A 15,998-nucleotide genomic window follows, 5' to 3' on the forward strand; every position below is an offset into this window, starting at 1 on the left:
CTCTTTTTTAAAATTGAGATTTTTACAGTAAAATTAGGAGCAGTAAAATTCACAGACATCTAAGTGTTTAGGTAGATGATTTTTGACATCCAAATCAAGAGACAATATTTCCATCATGCCAGAGTTTCCTCTGAATGTTCTTTTTTAAGACTTAGTTCTATATTTGTAAGTCAAATTGACTTACTTAGCTTTTGAGAGCTAAAAAGATTAGCTCATTACTTAGACCTAGAAAGCCAGAGGGCCACTGTACTAAGAACAAACTCACAAAATACAGAACTTTCTCTTCATCTTTTCTCTGTTTCCATGAATTGTACTATTTAGGATTGTGAGAATTTTATAAAGAAAATAATCTTTGAAGGTGACAAGCCAGACAAATGCTATAATGGTAATCTTAAAGGAACTAATTAAAATACAATAATAGAATATAGGTTTATTAAAATTGCTTGAAATAGATGGTTTGGAATTTAAACTATATTTGGTGACCTATATATTCTACTTAATGGGCTTCCCAGGAGGCTCAGTGGTAAAGAATCCATCTCCAATGCAAAAGATGTGGGTTCAATTCCTGGGAAGGGAAGATCCACTGGAGAAGGAAATGGCAACCCACACCAGTAGTCTTGCTTGGAAAATCCCATGGACAGAGCAGCCTGGCAGCCTACAGTCTATGGAGCCACAAAGAGTTGGACACGACTTAGTGACTGAACAACCATATTCTACTTATTTAGTAAGATCCCTTGCAAGAGAATTTGACTTCATTTGATTTCTTTTAACAGACTGATAATCTTTGGTTTCTAATCTCCAGTTTTCAATAATTAAAAAAATTATGTTGAGGCTATAAGTTGTTGGATTAGGCTCAGCCTCGCTTTGTAGGATAAGAACAGGAACAGGGTTAATAATCCCTCAAAGTCCATTGTAACCACATAGCATCTTTTTATCTTTAAACATATATCCATTCTGCTAAAAATTCTTGTCCCATATAGGTCATTAGAGAGTACTGAAAAGAGTTTCCTGTGCTATACAGTAGGTCTTTATTAGGTATCTATTTTACATATGGAAGTGTGTATATGTTAATCCCAGTCTCCCAATTTATCCCTCCCCACCCCCATCCCCTGGTAACCATAAGTTTGTTTTCTACATCTGTGACTATTTCTGTTGTGTAGATAATAAGTTCATTTCTACCATTTTTAAGATTCCATATATAAGGAACAGCACATGATATCTGTTTTTCTCTCTCTGACTTACTTCACTCAGTATGACGCTCTCTAGGTCTATCTGTGTTGCTGCAAATGATATTATTTCATTCTGTTTTATGGCTGCGTAGTGGTGAACCACTGTCTATAAGCACTACTGTCTATATGCACCACACCTGTCACTGGACATTTAGGGTGCTTCCATGCCTTGGCTATTGTAAACAGTGGTACAGTGAACACTGGGATGTATGGATCGTTCTGAATTACGCTTGCTGTCTCTCTTGCTTCATATTCCATCTTTATCTCCCTTTCTGCATCTATATGTGTGCATACAAGCTTTGTCCCTGAAAACTGTGGGGCCTCAAAATGCAGGCTATAAATACCAGAATCCCAAACAATAATTTCAAGAAGCTGAAGACTTCTGGAGACTGTGGGAATCACGAGAAAAGGCTCTGACACTTTATGACAAAATCTCTGATAATGGAATGGGCCACGAGCACTTGAGCTCTTGTGACTTTGAAACATTCTTCCTTTTCTATTCCATTAATCTGCCATTCATCTTTTTAACATTTATGATTCTAAAACATATCACAAATTTCACAAAACTTGGGTTTTCTAAATGTCAACCCTCTAAATATGCATTTATTTGAAAAAAGTTAATCTTTTAAATGGTGACCAACTCCCTGGTCTGACCAGGGAGGAGAATGCACTAGTTTTCGCTCTGGGACCTTCTCTTCCAGACTTACTCCTGGAAAGCAGCACTCCAAGTCTTTTTGAGTGGGGGTATCTCTGTTCTGTAGTTACTGCTCTCTACATATACCTCTAAGGGACTTCATTAACCTGGGGTCCTCTCACCCCCATCAGGGATGTGATTAACACACAAAGAGCTTTCATAAAATTGTGCTGGTCATTTCGTGGTTTCAGGTATTTGCTGTGTGGTGATATACAAATTTGGCCTTTGGGACTTAACCTTTCTCTACTTCAGTTCTTTGGTTTGACTGGAGAGTTATAATATTTATGCTCTTTTGATCTCAATTAACAAATTGATTTGGCTGCTCAATGATGGAGAACATTCTATTCATTCTGTTTCCCATTCAGAGGCTTGGGAGATAGATGCTCTGGCTTTTTGCAGGATGCCTGGTGACTTTATTCCTTGCTTTGTGTCTCTGCTCTCTGTTCTTCTGTTTCTCCCAGTTTTCCTTTTTTCTCTCCCTTTCCCTCTTTCTTTCCCTCTTCCTTCCTTTCTTTCTCCTCTCTTCCCCCTCTCCTTTGCCCAACTAGCTATAAATCAGAGATCTTAATGATACTGATTTGTCATGGAAATAATGTACTATTTGGGATACATAAGAGTTTATCACCCTATGAAAGTGTTAATAGCTCAGTCGCCTCCAATTCTTTGTGACCCCATGGACTGTAGCCTGCCAGGCTCCTCTGTCCATGGAGTTCTCCAGGCAAGAATACTGGAGTGGTTTTTGCCATTTTCTCCTACAGGGATCGAACCTGGGTCTCCTGCATTGCAGGCAGATTCTTTACTGTCTGAGCCATGAGGGAATCCCAAGAACAGTGGAGTGGGTAGCCATTCCCTTCACCAGGGGCTCTTTCCCACCCAGAGACTGAACCGGGTCTCTCGAACTGCAGGTGGATTTTTTATCTGAGTCACCAGGGAAGCTCATCTTATTCCTCTATGAGCAACCATCATTTGGGGCAACAAAGTGCTTGTGCTTTGAGTCATTTTGTAGGAGGGCTGACTATCCTGAGGCCGCTGTACCGTGAGGTCAGGTGCTGACCTTCTAGTCAGCAGCTCTGGGATGAGCCCTCCCAGCCTTAGCACCAGATGAGTGAACATAGGAGGGTCCCAAAGACCCTCAGTCACTGGGTAACTCCCAGCTTTTGTGTCTTCCCAACTAAAGCCCTGCATATTGTGGAGCAAAGGTAAACTGGCCCCACGGTGCCCTTTTCAAATTCTGGACCCACGGAATCCATGATCCTAATAAAATGGTCATATGCCACTAGATTTAATGTAGACAACCAACAAGGACTGACTGTGTAGCATAGGGAACTTGGCTCAATATTCTCAGTAATCTAAGTGGGAAAAGAATCTGAAAAGGAAGGATACTTGTATGGGCATAACTGAATCACTCTGCTGTACACCTGTAACTAACGCATCAGTGTTAATTGACTATACTCTAATATAAAATAAAAGTTTAGTATATGTGCTGCCGAAGCAAGCACTAAAACAAAAGCTTAAAAAATAATTAAATGGTCATTTTTTTTTAAACTCCACTAAGTTTTAGGGTGGAAGGTAGCGCCCAAGCAACAGTTGACTGAAATCCAAATTTGGAAGTTGTGAGGTGCTCCCCTAGCAGAATCCTTAAACAGTTAGCCCTGGCTTTGGGAAGTGGGTGGTAGCTGGAAGAGCCTTGAGGAGCCTGCTGGTGGAATCACGATGGGCTTTAAGGAGGCGGTCACGAGGGCCTGAAGGGAAGCAAGGAAAATATGATCTCAAGCACGAGGCAAGGAGGCTTTTATCATGAAGTGGTGGAAAACTTGATAACCCTGTTGCCTATGGGAAGGTAGAGAACAGAAGATGTACCTAACAAATTGATGATCAAGATAAGGATTTCTAGACAGGATGCTGGACGTGCCATCTGGCTGCCTCTTGCTGTCCATGAAAACACGTGAGAGGAGAAGCACAATCTTAATACAGAGCTGCTTGGCTCTCATGCAAAATTTAGAAGAAATATAAAGAAGCTTGCACTTGCTGGGTTTGAAAATAAAACTGTTTCTTATTCTCAGCTTCTCCAGATGGCAAATGATTCTCAAATTAAGAAATGGTTTCAGGGCAATGATCAGATCCAGAGTGGGACTGTAAAAATCCTTTGTCAAAACCTCAGAAAGATCTAAGGCAGTACTTCATAGAAATCTCCAGGCAGATGAAAGGCTCTAAAGATCTTCAGGGCATGCCACACAAATTTTCTCACAATGAGGCTCTGAAAAGTCTTAGGGGCCTTGTCCCATAGTAGCTCATAAGCAACCCAAGAACAGGAGAGCTTCTCTTGCAGAGATTTGTGGGCGCGGTTTTAGTGGATTATAAATTTTCAAAAAGTTAGCTACTTATTTTTGGCCGTGCTGGGTCTTTGTTGATATGAACAAGCTTCCTCTGGTTGTGATGCTGGGGCTTCTCACTGCGGTGGCTTCTCTCATTGCGGAGTAAGCGCTCTAGAACACGGGTTCAGTGGTTGTGGCACACGGGTTTAACTGCCCTCCCAGCATGTGGGATCTTCCGGACCCAGGAATGGAACCCAGGTCTCCTGCATTGCAGGCAGATTCTTAACCATCTGCGCCACCAGGAGGTGTAACCATAATAAAAAGTAGCTGGTTGTAAGTTTGGGGTAAATTGTTATGCAGCAATAGTGACCTGAAATCAGAGAAACCTTAATTTTGTAAACGTATCATGGAAAGAATGCAGAGTTCAGGATAACTAAGAATTTATTCCTTTACAGAAAAGATTACTTCCAACAAATTAAAAAAAAATTTTTTTTTTTACCATGTTGGAAGAACATGTAAGAACACAGTCTTTCTTAGGATGTTTTCCAGCTTCATTAAACATTATAAAATTATTTTACTTTCTTAAGGATTCAGAGTTGTTACAATGAACATTAATTAGTAAATGTGCTTTAAAACAGATACATCTTCAAGGCTACTGGCATTCCTGTGACTACACCCTGGACCACATGCTCCAAAAATCATATCAGTGTGTGTAAATAAAGTACATGACGTTCTCTTGGTGAAATAAAGCCTTTTCTAGAAAATATAGGCTGTGAGCAGTACCAAAAAAATTGTCTTCAAGCCAGTTTAATCAACTTCAGGCACAAGCACCTAATTATAAGCCTAGTACTACTGATCAATATTATTCAGGCCAACGAAAATAATTGTAATCAACCAACTAAAGGGTTGAGTTTCTATTATTGATTGACAAGGCCCTTCAACCCTTGATTTGAATTGCTTGATGAAGGCAACTGAGCAAAACTCCTTAATAAATTTCCAATATCAGTCCATCTAACTGCACTGAATATTAATAATATCTCCATATCAACTCCAAGGTTTTCCAAATATTCCTCATTTGGACAGGGAATTAAGGGCATCACCAAGAAGAAAATGTACAACCTAGTCATAATGTTTTCATCACAAATGAATGTCATACTTTATGATACAAATTAATTTAGAGCGAGTTACCAAGGAACCTGGGCCTGCTATAGCCTCTTTTATTAATTTAAATGCTTGAGTCATCTTTTCCTTTTGGTTCAAGTATCTCATTTGTGGCATGCAAGTTTGACTTTTTCTTATTTATTTATTTGGCTGCACAGGGCCTTAGCTGTGGCATGCGGGATCTAGTTTCCTGACTAGGAATTGGACCCTGGGCCCCCTGCATTGGGAGTGTGGAGTCTCAGCCATTGGCCCACCAGGGAAGTTGCAAGGCTTTTTCATATTTAGATTAAGTTTGTCAAATTCCTTATTGGAAATGGGGTTAGGACCTACCAATATCAGCCAAATGGCTAATTGTTTCCTTTTGGCTAAAAATCTCAGACCTATTGGAGGTCTCTCTCCTCAACTCTCTGGCAGTTTGAGTTCCTGGGTTTGCAGCTTAAGACTCAGTAGTTTTGTGAAAAATTGAATTTTAATTCCAAAACGACTGCTCTGAGGAGACAGCTCAAGAAATCACTCCAACAAGTTTTTAATACCAAGCCATCTAGTGGAACTGAACTAAATCTCCTCCGAGTCCTCCTGTACGTTCAGTTTTCATGTACCGCAACCATCAATATGACTGCCTGTGAGAGACTGACTCCCTTTTAATTACTGCTTCAGATTTACTGTTGTGGGCTTGGGGACCAGATAATCAGATTCATCACAAAGGTGCATGATGCAAGATAAATGGCCCAAGAGGGCCCTCCTTTAGAAAGAGCATGCAAAATTTAGTGCACAAACTCCATCATATTTATTTTGACTATTCAGGAGTTGTTAAACTTTCTCCACTTGTATTCTGTCTATTCCCTGTGGTCCATTTAGGCTGATGCTCTCAAACCTGACTGCACGTTAGAATCACTGGGGACACTCTGGAAAGGAAAGGGCTGGGCATCCATAGTTTTTAAAACCTCCCCAAATGATTCTAATCGCACACAACCATTGATTTAGGTAAAATTGTTAAGTAACTTCATCTTAGACAAATTATTATTTTACAAAGCTACTTGTTTTACTAATCGAATCAAGTTTTACATGATTTTGAATTAATTTTTTTCTCTCTTAAACCACTAACTTACTTAAGTTACTCTCCTCATTGGTCTTTTCTTTGAATTAAAATAACTCCAGGCAGAGGAAGAGGTACAGGTTTTCTATGAGACCTTTGCTGATGGAAGTTGGGGGTGGGGGAGCGGCTGCAACCCTCCTGGATGTTTTTCTCAAAAAGAACACTGATTGTCAAAAAGGTTTCTGTTTTGCTAGGCTGCCCACTTCCTGTTCCTTTGGCACAAGAGAACTTTTTTGGTCTGTGCCCATCTGGGAAGGGGCTTCTCCAGCATGGGATGTACAGACCAAAAGAAATCCCAAGGAACCCACTGCCACGTGGCTTCTCCAGTCTTAAGGTCTCCAGTTAGTCCACTTTCTCTCCGTCTTTCAAGACTCTTAACATTTATCATATGATGTTTATGGTTTTCAACTGTAATTAGTGAGGAGGATGAGGAGAAATGGATCTATTCTATCTTGTCCAGAACTGTAATTCCAATTTGCGATTCCAGATCATGCATACCAATAGATCAGAAGACATAGCTTCCTCCTTACGGAGTTTACAATGCGGCTGAGCAGCCAGGAGGCATTCACTGCAGGAGAGGACGCCCTGGGTCTAGTGGGGGGAACGGCTGCTAGTTTCCCTCTCTTTAAAAATTCTCATATGTGAACGTGAAACTTAGACCTTTCCTGGAGCACCAGGTGGGTCCTCGGCCCATCTGGGGAAAACTCAGATAAGGGTTCCTTGGGGGCCACTCGTTTGACCTAGCCAAGATGAAGTTCATTATCTTACCCTATTCTTCTCGGGGCCCTATTTCAATCCAGTATCAGCAGTAGCGCCATGTCCCAAGCCCCCTGAAATATTTACTGGAATGGTATTTATTTCATCAGCCTCTTCCCAGTTCATCCATACTTTGTTAACACTGTCAGGATTAGATTCCTAAAAACCAAACCTCATCTTGTCTGCTAAACTCCCTCTGCATTGCCAAAAGCAGTTGTTCACACATCCCTTTGTGTGCTTAGTCGCTCGGTCGTAACCAACTCTTTGTGACCCCATGGACTGTAGCTGCCAGGCTCCTCTGTCCATGGGGATTCTCCTGGTAAGAATACTGGAGTGGGTTGCCATGCCCTCCTCCAGGGGATCTTCCCAAGCCAGGGATCAAACCCAGGTCTCCCGCATTACAGGCAGGTTTTTTATTTACCATCTGAGCCACCAGGGAAGCCCAAGAATACTGCAGTGGGTAGCCTATCCCTTGTCCAAGAGATCTTCCTGACCCACGGATCAACCTGGGGTCTCCTGCATTGCAGGGGGATTCTTTACCCCGACCTAAAAAGACACATGTGCCCCATACAGAAAAATGCACAAGTGTTTGCACTTATGAACCCCTGAAATGCTTCCTTGTCTGAGAAACCATGTCTGCCCCTCCTCCATGCCTTTTCAGCAAATCACGCCTCTCTGTTTTAGCATGTCATGAGCTGTCCTGGGATGACGTCTGTATATGTTGGCCTCACCCACCAAACAGTGATCAGAGACTGTCTTCTTCCTCTTTATTTCCAGTACCTAGCACAGTGGTGCTATGCCATGGTAGACCTCAGACAATCACAATGTATTGAATGTGTGGAGGACAGTGAATAAAAGGTAGAGATGAGGTCAAAGGGTTTATCCCGCCACATTATCTCCATCCCTAGCACATTGTAAAAAGTCTTTATTTAGATATAATACCAATAAAAGAAAATCTTCCTTGTGTCTGTTATATGAGAAAATCAGATTTTCCCTGCAGTGCACTAGAACTTCACTATAATGATTCAGTGTAAAGAACCTTAGCTCTGAACCTCAACTAGTAACAAAGAAACAAGCTCCTTTATTTAATACCTAAGAGTTCAGGACCAGGGTCCGACCGTCTCCCAGTGATATGTGCCAATGTACGGTGAGGTCCGTTACAAGGGATGAGAGTCAGCAAACGTAAAGTGATGATCTTATACCACTCTTGTTGAAGGAAAATCTTCTGGTAAGACTATTTGCAAACGTAAAACCATAGCCAGTACCTTAAAGGTTTCATTTTTTTTAAAAAAAGAACTTTTAATGATGTACTGGAGTATAGCCAATGAACAATGTCGTGACAGTTTCTGCTGAACAGCGAAGGGGCATAGCTATGCATATACATGCGTCCATTCTCCCCCAAGGTCCCCTCCCATCCAGGCTGTGCTGTGCATAGTCGCTCAGTTTTGCCTGACTCTTCCCGACCCTGCCAGGCTCCTCTGTCCATGGGGATCCTCCAGGCAAGAATACTGCAGCCACATGACATTGAGCAGAGATCTCTGTGCTGCACAGTAGGTCCTTGTTGGCTATCCATTTTAAATATAGCAGTGTGTACAGGTCCATCCCAAACTCCCCAACTATCCCGACCCCCCATCCATCCACCCATCCCCCACACCCATAAATTCAGTTCTCTAATCTGTGAGTTTCCTTCTGTTTTGTAAGTTCATTTGTATCATTTCTTCTTAGGTTCCACATATAAGGGATGGCGTAAGATATTTCTCAGGAAGATTTATTTTTTTGATACATTTCACAGGCTTTTTAGAAAACACACACACTCTCCCTCTCTGTCATTTTCTCTCCTTCCCTCTCTCTCTCTCACACACACACACACACATACATATAAGAAACATCTAATGGAAGAACTGAATTTGGTGGCAAGTCCAACTTTCAACAAATGTTTCCAAACATGAATGGGCCACAGGGATACATACGTCCCTGCCCTCCTGACCTCCCCTCCCATCTCCCACCCTCTAGGTCATCACAGAGTACCGGCTTGAGCTCCCTGGGTCACACAGCAAAGTCCCACTTGCTTTCTATTTTACATATGGTAACATATGTTTCCATGCTAGTCTCTCAGTTCAAATGTAGACCAGTTTTTAAAGTCTTTAACTGAATTTGTTGCAATATTGCTTCTGTTTTACATTTTGGCTTTTTTGTTGCTGTTGTTCTCGAGGCATATGGGATCCTAGTTCCCTGACCAGGAACTGAAACCATGCCCTCTGCACTGGAAGGCAAAGTGTTAACCACTGGACTGCCAGAGAAGTCTCTCTTCTCTCTTTTTAAAACAGGATCTTAGTTGTATGTGTTATTTATCATCAAGGGAGGCAGTGACAGGAAGTCACCACCAGGGTTGTGATTCTAAGGGTTCCAGAGTCAAACGAAAGCCAGGTGCCATTTCCTGAGAGCTTTGTGACCCTGGGCTATTACTTTACTTTTCTGAGTGACAGTTTCCCCTGGAGAGAAAGGTGCAACCATCTGTACCTACATGGCTGCCACATGCTGGTACTGGGCAGGCTGGTTGGCTTCTCTGCTTCTCCCACAGGCCTGTGCGAAGACTGGGTGATGTATTATTTCATTGCTAATGCCTGCCAAATGCACAGCATATAGGAGGTGTTCAAAAATTTTGACTGCAGAAAAGGGAGCTCTGATAAGACAGTTGTGTAAAAGGAAGCCTATTCCTGCAAGGTTCCGTTCAGTTCAGTTCAGTTGCTCAGTCGTGTCTCTTTGCGACCCCATGAATCGCAGTACACCAGGCCTCCCTATTCATCACCAACTCCCGGAGTTCACCCAGACTCACGTCCATCGAGTCAGTGATGCCATCCAGCCATCTCATCCTCGGTCGTCCCTTTCTCCTCCTGCCCCCAATCCCTCCCAGCATCAGAGTCTTTTCCAGTGAGTCAGCTCTTCTCATGAGGTGACCAAAGTACTGGAGTTTCAGCTTTAGCATCATTCCTTCCAAAGAAATCTCAGGGTTGATCTCCTTCAGAATGGACTGGTTGGATCTCCTTGCAGTCCATGGGACTCTCAAGAGTCTTCTCCAACACCACAGTTCAAAAGCATCAGTTCTTCGGTGCTCAGCCTTCTTCACAGTCCAACTCTCACATCCATACATGACCACAGGAAAAACCATAGCCTTGACCAGACGGACCTTAGTCGGCAAAGTAATGTCTTTGCTTTTGAATATGCTATCTAGGTTGGTCATAACTTTTCTTCCAAGGAGTAAGCGTCTTCTAATTTCATGGCTTCAGTCACCACCTGCAGTGATTTGGGAGCCCCCAAAAATAAAGTCTGACACTGTTTCCACTGATTCCCCATCGATTTGCCATGAAGTGATGGGACCGGATGCCATGATCTTCGTTTTCTGAATGTTGAGCTTTAAGCCAACTTTTTCACTCTCCTCTTTCACTTTCATCAAGAGGCTTTTTAGTTCCTCTTCACTTTCTGCCATAAGGGTGGTGTCATCTGCATATCTGAGGTGATTGATATTTCTCCCAGCAATCTTGATTCCAGCTTGTGCTTCTTCCAGTCCAGCGTTTCTCATGATGTATTCTGCATATAAGTTAAATAAGCAGGGTGACAGTATACAGCCTTGACATACTCCATTTCCTATTTGGAACCAGCCTGTTGTTCCATGTCCAGTTCTAACTGTTGCTTCCTGACCTGCATACAGATTTCTCAAGAGGCAGGTTAGGTGGTCTGGTATTCCCATCTCTTTCAGAATTTTCCACAGTTTATTGTGATCCACACAGTCAAAGGCTTTGGCATAGTCAATAAAGCAGATATAGATGTTTTTCTGGAACTCTCTTGCTTTTTTCATGATCCAGTGGACGTTGGCAATTTGATCTCTGGTTCCTCTGCCTTTTCTAAAACCAGCTTGAACATCAGGGAGTTAACGGTTCACGTATTGCTGAAGCCTGGCTTGGAGAATTTTGAGCATTACTTTACTATCATGTGAGATGAGTGCCATTGTGCAATAGTTTGAGCATTCTTTGGCATTGCCTTTCTTTGGGATTGGAATGAAAACTGACCTTTTCCAGTCCTGTGGCCACTGCTGAGTTTTTCAAATTTGCTGGCATATTGAGTGCAGCACTTTCACAGCATCATCTTTCAGGATTTGAAACAGCTCAACTGGAATTCCATCACCTCCACTAGCTTGTTCGTAGTGATGCTTTCTAAGGCCCACTTGACTTCACATTCCAAGCTGTCTGCCTCTAGATTAGTGATCACATCATCATGATTATCTGGGTCATGAAGATCTTCTTTGTACAGTTTTTCTGTGTATTCTTGCCATCTCTTCTTAATATCTTCTGCTTCTGTTAGGTCCATACCATTTCTGTCCTTTATCGAGCCCATCTTTGCATGAAATGTTCCCTTGGTATCTCCAATTTTCTTGAAGAGATCTCTAGTCTTTCCCATTCTGTTGTTTTCCTCTATTTCTTTGCATTGATTGCTGAAGAAGGCTTTCTTATCTCTTCTTGCTATCCTTTGGAACTCTGCATTCAGATGCTTATATTTTTCCTTTCCTCCTTTGCTTTTCACCTCTCTTCTTTTCACAGCTATTTGTAAGGCCTCCCAGACAGCCATTTTGCTTTTTTGCATTTCTTTTCCATGAGGATGGTCTTGATCCCTGTCTCCTGTACAATGTCACGAACCTCATTCCATAGTTCATCAGGCACTCTATCTATCAGATCTAGGCCCTTAAATCTATTTCTCATTTCTCCTGTATAATCATAAGGGATTTGATTTAGGTCATACCTGAATGGTCTAGCGCTTTTCCCTACTTTCTTCAATTTAAGTCTGAATTTGGTAATAAGGAGCTCATGATCTGAGCCACAGTCAGCTCCTGGTCTTGTTTTTGTTGACTGTACAGAGCTTCTCCATCTTTGGCTGCAAAGAATATAATCAATCTGATTTCGGTGTTGACCATCTGGTCATGTCCATGTGTAGAGTCTTCTCTTGTGTTATTGGAAGAGGGTGTTTGCTATGACCAGTGCATTTTCTTGGCAAAACTCTATTAGTCTTTGCCCTGCTTCATTCTGCCTTCCAAGGCCAAATTTGCCTGTTACTCCAGGTGTTTCTTGACTTTCTACTTTAGCATTCCAGTCCCCTATAACGAAAAGGACATCTTTTTGGGGTGTTAGTTCTAGCAGGTCTTGTAGGTCTTCATAGAACTGTTCAACTTCAGCAAGGTTAGAGATGTCTATTTCTGTAATCCAGCATCTTTTGGCTAATATACATAATGACTGGTATATTTTGGCAAAGAACCTGCCTGCCAATGCAGTAGACGTAAGAGACGTGGGTTTGATCCCTGGGTTGGGAAGATCCCCTGGAGGAGGGCATGGCAACCCCCTCCAGTATTCTTGCCTGGAGAACCCCACGGACAGAGGAGCCTGGTGGGCTACAGTCCGTGAGGTTGCAAGAGTCAGATATGACTGAAGTGACTTAGCACACATTTCTGTTAATGCCCAGATCCTTTATGTGAATGCCTCTATTCAGGGCTTTGTTTTAAAAGGATCCTGTTACTAACAATCTGACCTCTGGATAAATGAGGTGGTGTCATACTAATTTTCTCATACTTTAGTTTTTAAAGGCTTTGTGTTTCTTTAACGAGATAGCTTTTCAGAGGAATCATGCATGCGCTCTGATGACTGCTGCTTTCAGACACTGCTTTGATACACCTTTTACATTTGTAATTGAATTTCCAAGTACAGTACTAATGAAAATGGACTCTACCTTCTGCCCCAAAGCACCTTTTGACATTGTAAGTTGGTTTGCTTATTTAGTATGGTTTAGCATAAGCGGCGCTGTCTAACCCATACAACAAAAGACATTTACTTCCAAACACATGTCAGGAAAACAATCAATAGGGTAGCTTTGAAATTCTGACTTTCTTCTCTTATTAAAAAAAATAAAAATGAGAGAAACTGGCTAGATGTCCCACTTCTTAGAAGTATTTTAAAACTATGTGGCTCACTCAAATCCAATCATGAAATAACTGAGTATTAAAAGAAATTACAAGGAGCAGACCATTTCACTGCTAAAGCATCAGAGCAAGAAAAGATTCTTAAAAAAATTAAACTGAGGTTAAAAAAAAAATTAAACTGAAACCCTAACACCTCTTTTAAAATTCTTCTTTCATACAGACATCACTTTTTTTTTTTAAGAACGGAGGTTTCCAAATATCCGATATTGCTAAGCAACGCTCTTTGTTATAACAGGGAAAAATCTAAACGTTTGCACGAGATGTTCGAAATACTACAGCTTGCAGGAACTCGCTGAGAATTAATTAGGAAGGCAAGTTTATTACCCAAATAAATAAATAAACCCAAAGCCACTCAGTGTCTGACATTAGGGGTTATATACTTTCCATTAAAGAGGACTAATAAATATAAAGGCTCAAGGGAGGAGTGAGGGGGAGAGGGCTGGCGAGCACCAGCTCAGGCGGTGCCAGACATCAGCTGACTGCCTCCATTGAGATTACCATGGAAACGCCTTCTCCTGGGATATAGCCACGAGGGCAGGGTGCTTGAGAAATGTGATGGGGAGCAGAGCCGGCGGTCGATGGATTTTTAGCAGGGTTCACCCCTGTAGCACATTATAAGGACAATCCATCTTCCAAATCAAACAGTAGCTTTCTAGCGAGTCACGTCAGATAGAGTAATAAAGCATGAAGCCTGGCATAATTACGATCCATTTACCTCTACAAAACAGTCACATCCTTTCAGATAATTGTCTCTCTTCTCTTCCCTGCCTGCTTCCTATTCTCCCTAGAACTAAAGGAGGTATTTGTGCAAATTAATTGGCTGCTTCCTCAGCCATCAAGCCCATGCTGATAAAAAGGGACTATATCAAAAACAGCCTTCACAGGCAGATTCAAACATTTTTCAAACCCACCCATCAGGCAGAACCAACACAACTCTGCCAACAAAAGGGTAAGAGGAGTCCCAGCTGAGGTCAGGTTAAATGTTTCAGTTTATGTGGTCTCCCTCGAAACCGGTGAACAGATTTTATGTTTATGCAAATTAAACTCGGTCTTAGCAACCAGCTCCCTGAGCGCTGGCTGAGGAGCACCCATGTCCACAGGAACTCAAAAGGCAGCAGGGCACTGATTCAAGCGATGTGCCTCAGCCATGGGGTGCAATTTCCCCCACCAGTTATAGGGATCTCTAGAATGATGCGTGGAGTTCAAGAGGCGTGATCAAAGTTTTGCACACAACATGACTAATTGTGTGGGCTGTTTCTTGCCTTTGTCTCTGCATCAAGCTGCGGCTACCAGGAGTCTTCCCACTTTGCAAAACATTCAGATTATGACCCCACCATCCCCGGTACAAATTTTAACCTTTCTTGACAACTGTATTGGAATTAATGTTTTAATTTGATATTACCACTTACAAATGTAGAAAGTGACTCAAGGGGGATGACATTAATTTGACAATAACACAACATTCCTAATCTAACTGTATCTAGAAAGTTACACTGTGGTTAATAAAGGGATCACCTGTAACTTGAGTATTTCATCCTGACTGCTAGGGATAATTATTTGATCATGCCATTTGTGAGAATATTCTCAAAAACCCGTCACGGTTTCCTATTTTTATCTTTCCTGTGAAGAGTGCCTGGAATCTTGATTAAATGATAGATTGATTTTTGCTAATGCAAGGGGAAAAAAAGGTCCCTGATTTATCTTGTAATTATATTTTACCTAGGCTTATGTAAAGATCAGTTGTCATCTCCTGAACACAAACCAACTAACCAGAGAGAGGGGAGAGATGATTTGTGTAGTTAAAGATTTACTGAGACCCCAGTGAGTGCTGGGTTATATAATTTAGGGTAATAGAAAAATAAATGGCACCATAACACACCTGCTGCTGCTGCTAAGTCGCTTCAGTCGTGTCTGACTCTGTGCGATCCCAGAGACGGCAGCCCACCAGGCTCCCCCGTCCCTGGGATTCTCCAGGCAAGAACACTGGAGTGGGTTGCCATTTCCTTCTCCAATGCGGGAAAGTGAAAAGTGAAAGGGAAGTCGCTCAGTCGGGTCCGACTCTTCACGACTCCATGGACTGCAGCCTACCAGGCTCCTCTGTCCATGGGATTTTCCAGGCAAGGGTAACACATCTGCTAGAATGGCTAAAATTAAAAAAAAAAAAAAAAATCTGGTGTAGAACTCTTGATCATTGCTGGTAGAAATGCAAAACGACAGTCATGCTGGAAGACAGTTCAGTGGTTCTTATAAAGCCAAACTTGGCCTTATCACAGGAGCTGGAACTGTACTTGAAGGTTTTTACCCAAACAATTTGAAAACTTGTGACCATACAAAAACCTTCATGTGAATGTTTCTAGCAGCTTTATTCATAACTGCCCCAAATTTGAAGCAACCAAGATGTTTCAATAAGCCAAAGGATAAACCAACTATGGTACATTCATACAACGGACTACTATGCATCAATAAAAAGAAATAAGCTATCAAGCCTTGGAAAGGCTTATACAAAACCTCGAAGACTGATTCCTAAGCGAAAGAAGCCAGAATGAGAAGTATAGTTCCAAGTATATGATACTCTAGAAAAGGCACAACTACAGTAAAATGACCAGTGGTCGCCAGAGATTTGGGGGAGAGATAAAAGTTGTAGAAATACGTAAGAAGTATCCATTTCCCCTTCCTGGCTGCCTGAAGATCAACCACCATGAGGAACAACACAGTAGCTATCTGG

At 41.9% G+C, this 15,998-nt stretch overlaps 1 protein-coding gene across 1 annotated transcript in view; it reads right to left on the reverse strand.

Moving 5' to 3' along the window:
- Nucleotides 1-15,998, reverse strand: part of MYO1D (myosin ID) — a 361,445-nt gene that overhangs the window by 118,750 nt on the left and 226,697 nt on the right. The window lies entirely within an intron of this gene.

The sequence above is a fragment of the Oryx dammah genome, unplaced genomic scaffold (assembly GCF_014754425.2).
Source record: "Oryx dammah isolate SB20612 unplaced genomic scaffold, SCBI_Odam_1.1 HiC_scaffold_8, whole genome shotgun sequence".
Taxonomy (NCBI): Eukaryota; Metazoa; Chordata; class Mammalia; order Artiodactyla; family Bovidae; genus Oryx; species Oryx dammah.